Here is a 7954-nt window from a genome sequence, read left to right on the forward strand (position 1 = left end):
ACCTCAACGTTGGCGTCTTGTCATTGGCCCTTGGGGTCAATCTCAACGTCCGCGTAGGCGTTTTTCTCAACAATCTAACCTCAGCGCCGATCTAGACCTCGATGTCAGTGTCGACCTCGACGTCGATGACGTCTTTCTCAATGCCTTTAGTGCCAATCTCTATGTCAGTGTTCACTTCGACGAGGGCGCCCTGACGTCGAGGAAGTCAACCTTGGGTCGGCGTAGGCGTCTATTTTAATAAAGGCAAGGCGTCTCAACGTCGGCGTAGGTGTCCACTTTGATGAAGGCGCCTCGATGTCAGCTTCTCATCGTCCCTCTCGACGAAGGCACCTTTACGTCAGCGTCCATTTCAACAAGGGTGCCTCGATGTCGGCTTCCATTTCGACGAGGGTGCCTTGACGTCGGCGTTTATTTCAATGAGTGCGCCTTGACATCGGCTTCGACCTCAACGTCGGTGTCCATTTCTATGAGGGCACCTCGACGTCGATGTCCATTTCGACGAGGGAGCCTTGACGTCGGCTTGGCATCGGCATCCCTCTCGACGGGAGCTCCTCGACGTTGACGTCTATTTCGACGAAGGCGCCTCGACGTCGGCTTCTACAAGGGTGCCTCGACGTCGGTGTCCTTGCAATCTCCTCAGCATCAATCTTAACGTCAGCTTAGGTGATGACGACGACCACCACAATGACCGTCATGGCTTGGATACATATTCCATTCTCCTATGTACCCCCTTGTTTTTCTTGTCTGTGCCTGCAGATGCTCAGAAAGAAAAACAAAACAAAAGCAAAATAGTCGAGGCATGAAGCCGTGCAAAACAATAGAAGAATTGAACCAAACTGTAATGGAGGGTCTATCCGCCACGCATTGCGTCTGAACAACTTCCGGGGATGGGATTGCCCCTACTCCCCGTACATAACTGATTGAATAACCACCACCATATCCTACACATTTAAAATTCGTCACGCCATCCCACCCTCCCCTGAAGCGAGGGTGTGGTCCATCATCCCACCCCCGCCTGCAACGAGGGGTGAGGCATGCCATCCCATCCCAGCCCGCGGCGAGGGGTGAGGCACGCCATCCCACCCCCACCTCCAGCGAGGGTAAGGCACTCCATCACACCCCCACCTATAGCGAGGGTGTGGTCCATCATTCCACCCCCTCCCTCGGCGAAGGGTGAGGCATGCCATCCCACCCCCTCCTGCAGCGAGGGTGTGGTCCATCATCTCCCCCCCGCCCACAGCGTGGGTGAGGCACGCCAAATGTGGTCCATCATCTCCCCCCCCGCCCACAGCGTGGGTGAGGCACGCCAAATGTGGTCCATCATCCCACCCCTACCTGTAGCCAGGGTGAGGCACGACATCCCACCCCCGCCCTCAGCGAGGGTGTGGTCCATCATCGATCCCACCCCCGCCCTCGGCGAGGGGTGAGGCAAGCCATCCTACCTCTGCCTCCAGCGAGGGTGTGGTCCATCATCCCACCCCCGCCTGCAGCGAGGGTGAGATCCAGAAGGTCGCACAAGTTTAATCAAACAATAGTTTAGTCATTCTAGCCACTGGCTTCCATTGCATTTAAAGATCAATTGTGAACTATAATCACAGGAGTAACTGCTAAATGTTGATCGGTGTTACCTTGGTTGGTGCCCATTTGTTACTTTGAATGGAGACTTACCAGCGTCCCCTTCGATTTTAGCTGCGAGCCCTTGAGAACGGGCTCGGTTATACTCATCGATCACTTTCCTCAGCACATGCTTCCTTACAGCCCTCGAGGATTGGCTCGTACTGGTTCCTCCAGTTGTTCATCTAATCAGTATGTCGATTGCCCCCTCGGCATGAGGTCTGCTTAAGCCTTTGCTGGTGGCGTAGCCGTCGCCCACGTTTGTCACTCTATTGGTTTAGTAAGCACCGTCCCTGGCCTCGCCGCTGCCTCAGCCTTTGCATCTCATCGTTCAGAGGCAAGTTCAGATCTTATAGTAGGTTTGATGCAAGTCTATTTGGGGATTGGATTTTGTCACCACCAGTCCCCAGTGACAGAAATGAGATGTCTTGAGGTGCAGCTCCCACCATCACTTTTTAGGGAAACGTGCTTCCCACAGATGGCGCCACTTGTTGGTGACGAAAAATTTCGTTGAGGACTTTGACTCACCAATTAATGCGGATTGGAGCGGGAGCTGACCGGGAACAATCAAGAAGCTTCCTTCGAGCGTTGACCTGGAGTTTGACCGTCAGCTCGAGGAGAAAGGGGGGGTACCTGCAGAAAACCCTCTGATGCCTAAGTCAGTACGTTTCTTAGTAGTGGAGTAGAGAGAATTGGAATTTGATGCATTACCTCGATGTCGACACTAGTACAAAAATTGAATCAGACGACGGCTAAAAAATGTCTTTTGATACAGAGCTAACTGTTGTATATCTCGCTGTCGTCTGATGAAACATGATTTAGAGAACTATCGTCTGAAGAACTCGGCATCCATGTCGACAGCATGTTGACAGGCTGTCGATAGCATTAACTTTTGTGTGAATGTTACTCAGACAACGAGCAACTTAAAAACCCGTTGTGTGATTGTGATTCAGAAGTCGTTTTTTTTTATAACTGTTGTGTGACTATTATTCACACAACAGTTTTTTCATAGCATCTATGATCTGTTTTGCATTCAGACGACAGTTTTAATTTTGAGGCTATTGTAAATATTGTGTACATATGACAGTTTTGTGTAGTTATTGTTGTACTAAAAGAATGATTCAACGCTTATATATGCTGGAAGCGGAATAAAAAATGACCAAATTATAGTAACTGATCAATATATAGAAGAAATTGTTATAATCCACATCATGCCCCAAAATGGATTGTGCAAAGGTAATCTTTTATCCACAAAAGAAGTACATCTAATAGTGATCTCCTAGCAATATACATCCAGAAATTTACATAAAAGAGTTTCTTTGCAAGCTTTGCTACTCTCATGGCCTTATTGGAGTCTAGCTTTGGAAGCTTCCAAGCACAAATTCTGTAGGAGCTTTTTGCTCTTTCTGTAAGACCTTTTTTGCACTTGCTTTCATTTACTTTGCTCTTTGTGCCGTGAGAATCTGTAATATCAACACAGAAAAACCAAAGTTAGCTTAATAAGCTAATATCCAATATGCAAGATAGATAAGAAATTGAACATATAGTCAACAGAACATGCAAGTAGACAACAATAAGGCATGAAACCTCAACCAATAGTAATAGATAGTCCTCTATCTAAGGTAATACAAAACTGATGCTATATAAAATATGAAGCAACAATAAACCAAATTTCTTCCAAGTATAAAAGAAATTTATACTATTCTAGTCCTAAGCATATCTATACACAAACATAAACACCTATATTATACTACATATATATGTTATATATATTATTAGAGAGTAGAGAACTATATATAGAAATCTTTGCCAATATCAAATTCACTACAGCATGTAATCTAGAGATAAGATTCTCTGACAGAAATTTAGATTGGAAGTTTGGGCAATGTCTACCTCAAGCAATCTACTATGAACTGTCGCACAACAGGATGGTTGCAATTGAATGTGTTACCACACCCTGAATAAGTATATAACTCTCCCTGCAAAGGGGGAAAAAAAGGACAATATATTTAGTTTGCATATATGTACAAAGACAATTGAACCAGAAAAGATCAAACAGGAAAAGTTAAATAGAATCTTTATCAATTCACAACTTAAACTGCACTCTTCTCATGTTTTCTTCAAATTTAGTCAAATAGTGAAATATAGTTCAGAGCTATACCTTAGATGCGAGCATGTAATAGACATTGTTGTCAGCACCTCTAAAAGACAAAATGGGACCATTTTCATTCCCTTCAGCTGTGTGATTGAAAACGACATCCATGATCACCTGGTTTAATAGAACTGATTTTGAAAATCTTGAAGACAGAATATATCAATAAAGAATTTTGGAATCATAGTAGTATTAGCTGTCACCTCAATTCCGAGTCTATGCTCTTCTTTAACAAGGAACTTGACTTCATTTATTGCATCACGACCACAATTACGCGTGCCAGCAGATGAATATCTTATCATTGGTGAAAAGTAACTGACAGTTGAATATCCCCAAAAATTTACCCTGGGAACAAAGGGAGAGTATTCAGAGCACCGCCTTGCACTTGCACCAACACAAATAAATGGTTAGATTGCATTAAATACACTTTTTGTTTACTAAAAATAAAGTTGATAATAAATATCAAGGGTTGAGATTATTTTATAAGGGTTGGGTCACTTGCACCGTCGGTGCATAGAATAATTTCCAGGGAACAAATGAAAACAAGTTAATACAAGATGCTGGAATGTTGTGTTGCAGTTTATAAGATATTAAAACACTGAAAAAGTTGGTCTGCAATTTGGACTGCTTTATAGCAGAGTACCTGTACAGTTTTTCTTGAAATCACCAATGGGATTATTCTACTCCAGGAAGTTAAGTTCTATGGGATCTGAACTGTTAGCTTTGTTTTAATTTTGTACGAAGATTCTCTGTTATTCATAAAAAGAAAAGGAAAGAAAACTATGTAGATAGAAAACTACTAACTTTTATATGTGGTCCATATTCTAAATAAATTTAGGGGAGTGTATTCATTTAAGAGTCTACAAGATTTTTTTTTATTTTGAAAATCTATGAGTATTCAATTGAGATTTTAAACAATCCTTTAAAATCTTGATGTATTCAATTAAGATTTAAAATTATCCATTCAAATCTTCAGATATTCAAAAGTATATGGATTTTTAAGGATTTCATTAAATGCTGGATTTTAAAGGATTTTATAGTGCTTTTTATACATATCAAAACTCAAAAATAATCCAACCACTTCCCAAGAGATTTTGATGGATTTTTTCTCACTCAAAAAATGAAGAACTCTTCACCAAAAAAAAAAAAAGAAAGAAAAAAGAAGAAGAAGCAGCTCTCAATAAGTGACACTCATCTATTTTGTCTTAGACCTATCTTCTCACTATCCTCCTCTGCCTCTGCTCTCATCTAATATATTTTTTTTTATCACTATAGCTCTGGATGCCTTAATCCTTCTAACTAATTAAGCTCACTCTCAATGGTATTGTTAAGATGATACACATGTTTCTTTTTTTTGAATCAAACCCGAAGCCGGGTGCCGATATATATACATATATTTATCTAAAACCAGAATAGTTCGTTACATACACATATTTATTTTCTAAATTAGATATTAAATAAATTATGTCATTAGTTTACTACTTTATTTTTTGTGTACTATTTTGGTTGATTAGTTTTCTCTTATTATTCATATCTCATTATATACAACATAAAGAATGGTAGATTGTCATATATATATATATATATATATATATATATATATATATATATATATATATATATATATACATACACACATACACACACTTTTTTGTCACTGCTATAGCATTATAGTTAACATTAGGCGTGTTGTGGGGACTATTCTCTCTCTCTCTCTCTCTCTCTCTCTCTCTCTCTCTCTCTCTCTCTCTCTCGAAACTAAGGCCGAGGTGGCGTGAAAAAATCACCACTCGTCCGGTGGCACTCCGACAGGCAGCAGGGTTGACTTTGGTCGCGCTGCTATCATAACGGTGTTACCGGATGGGTACTGAGTTCTATGGCTGGGCCCTTGGGTCGACTCTGCTCGAAGGCTGGACGTGGATCCGGCTTGGTTGTTTTCATTGCTTTGAAGTTGTGATGGATGGGAGCACTAGTTTTTGGTTCATCGTCAGGCACGCGTGGGCTGGGTTGTTTCCAAGCGGGGGTGATGGTGCAGCAGCATCTGCTCGTTGGTAGCGTCAAGGTGGAGTCCTTGTTCTGATGGCAGTGATGGTGGCTGATGGTGGTGCTGCTACCAGATCTGCACAGAGAGTGAAGCATGGCTGGGTTGGGCTGCTTTTGGGCTTGAATTTTTGGGCTGGTAGGGTTTTTGCCCTAGGCCCATAAACATTTTCTTTGTTTTAGGGATCTTATGTTAGTAGAACTTACTTTCAATAATTTCCTAAGCTTTTAGGGATCTATGCACTTTATGGGTCTCTAGTGCCTCTGAAGTAGTACTGAAGAAGGATTTACGCTAGTCTCTATGAATTTTCCATGTTCTAAAACTTGGCCGCCTAGGCGGCGCCTCTCCGATTCGATTTTGGTCAAATCTGCAAGGTTGGGCCGGAATAGGTTCGGCAGCCGCCTACGTTGCTTAGGCAGTCGATTAGTCGCCTGGGCGGGAGGTGGTTAGGCGCTAAGCGGCCAGTCTAGGTGGATTTCGGTGCTTGTATGTTTTTTTTTCCTTCGACCTGCTTTTCTCTGCAATTGCGAGACACTATCTGCATCTCTCTCAATCCAAAATTGAAGTCAACCTCTCTCAATCGACCACCATAGGGACCGCGACTTCGCCATCGACCACCGCGTGCCCCTCTCTCTCTCTTTCCACCACCTGACTTCTTAATCGGTCAATCTGATTATGAGGCTCAAAACTTCATCTCCAATATTCATTTTCTCTCTCTCTTAATCTTTAGCCTTTGTCTCTGTCTCTCCTTGTTATTAAGTTTTCAATCAAATTCAGCTCTTCGTTCTTTGAATGGGTCTATTGATTGGATTAATTGATTGGGCCTTCTGAAATTATTGTTTCTTAATTGATTGGGTATATGAAATCTCTGTTTGGCGTAGCTGCAGATTGTTTGGAATTGAATCGAGTGACGTTTCGTTAATGCAATTGCTGGTTTTTTAATGTTTATTAAAACAATTGCTGATTGCTTGGAAAATTCAGTGGATGATCTTTTTCATGGGGGAGAAAATCTTGTAGATTATCCAAACATAGAAAATGGTGGTGTTGAGTGCATTGTGTGATTTGATCCGGTTTGAACTCAAAGTCTCTAACTTCCTATATATTCCAATTTTATAAGTGAGTAAGTTTACTATGTAGCATTGTGGTGTTTTGTTGTTTATGTTCTTATCTTCATTTTCATTGAACTGGTTTAGACTGGGAGTACATTCTGTGACTCTATGAGTCTGGGAAAAAAGTGGAAATTCGGTTGCTTAGCGAGGTTGATAGATTCTCCGGTTATGAAGAGTTTGCCACTTAAATGAAGTTCTGTATAGAACTATAGATACTTTTTCTTTGCTCTTAATAATGTCAAGACTCTTATATACTTAATCATAAAGAATGTTCCTTTAGAATACTTACAATAAGCCTTCCAGCCTTCCATAATTGTCATGAACTCATGGTATTACTTTCAAGTATTTATATATATTCTTCAAGATATATATAAATGCTATAAAATTAAAATTAAAATTAAAAAATATAAAACCGCCTAGGCGCCTCCGAGGCTCCCACCTAGGAGTCTGGGCGCTAGTCCCCTAGTCACCGCCTGACTAGCGCCTAGCGATTTTTCGAACTCTGATAATGAGTGGACCTATTTCTATGTACTACCGTGGGTACTACCACACCTTCTTGATCTGTCTAGTTGAAGGCAGCAGAAGGGTATGTAATGGTCATTCTGGCATGTGATGAATGCAATTGACACCCGTTTTGGCCTTTTGGGTTTGATTCAAAAAAAAATATATATATAGCATTATAGTTGGATCCATTCTGGCATGTGATGAATGCAATTGATACCTGTTTTGGCCTTTTGGGTTTGATTAAAAAAAATATATATAGCATTATAGTTGGATCCATACATCCATTGCTTTTAAAGAAGAAGAAAAAAAATTCACCTACCAAAGACATCATAAGGACTTATAAAATCTAAACAAATACTAGTAAATCAATCCATTAGAATCAATCAGAGTCCATATAGAATTTAAACAATCCGTGGATTAAGTAAATCCATGGATAATAAAAACTCAAACAAAATCTTTTAATATCTGAATTGAATACACCCTCCTTAGTAGTGCCAATTGATTCCAATTGGAATTCCCTGTATAAATAAATGC

This window comes from Rosa chinensis, chromosome 5 (assembly GCF_002994745.2).
Source record: "Rosa chinensis cultivar Old Blush chromosome 5, RchiOBHm-V2, whole genome shotgun sequence".
Taxonomy (NCBI): Eukaryota; Viridiplantae; Streptophyta; class Magnoliopsida; order Rosales; family Rosaceae; genus Rosa; species Rosa chinensis.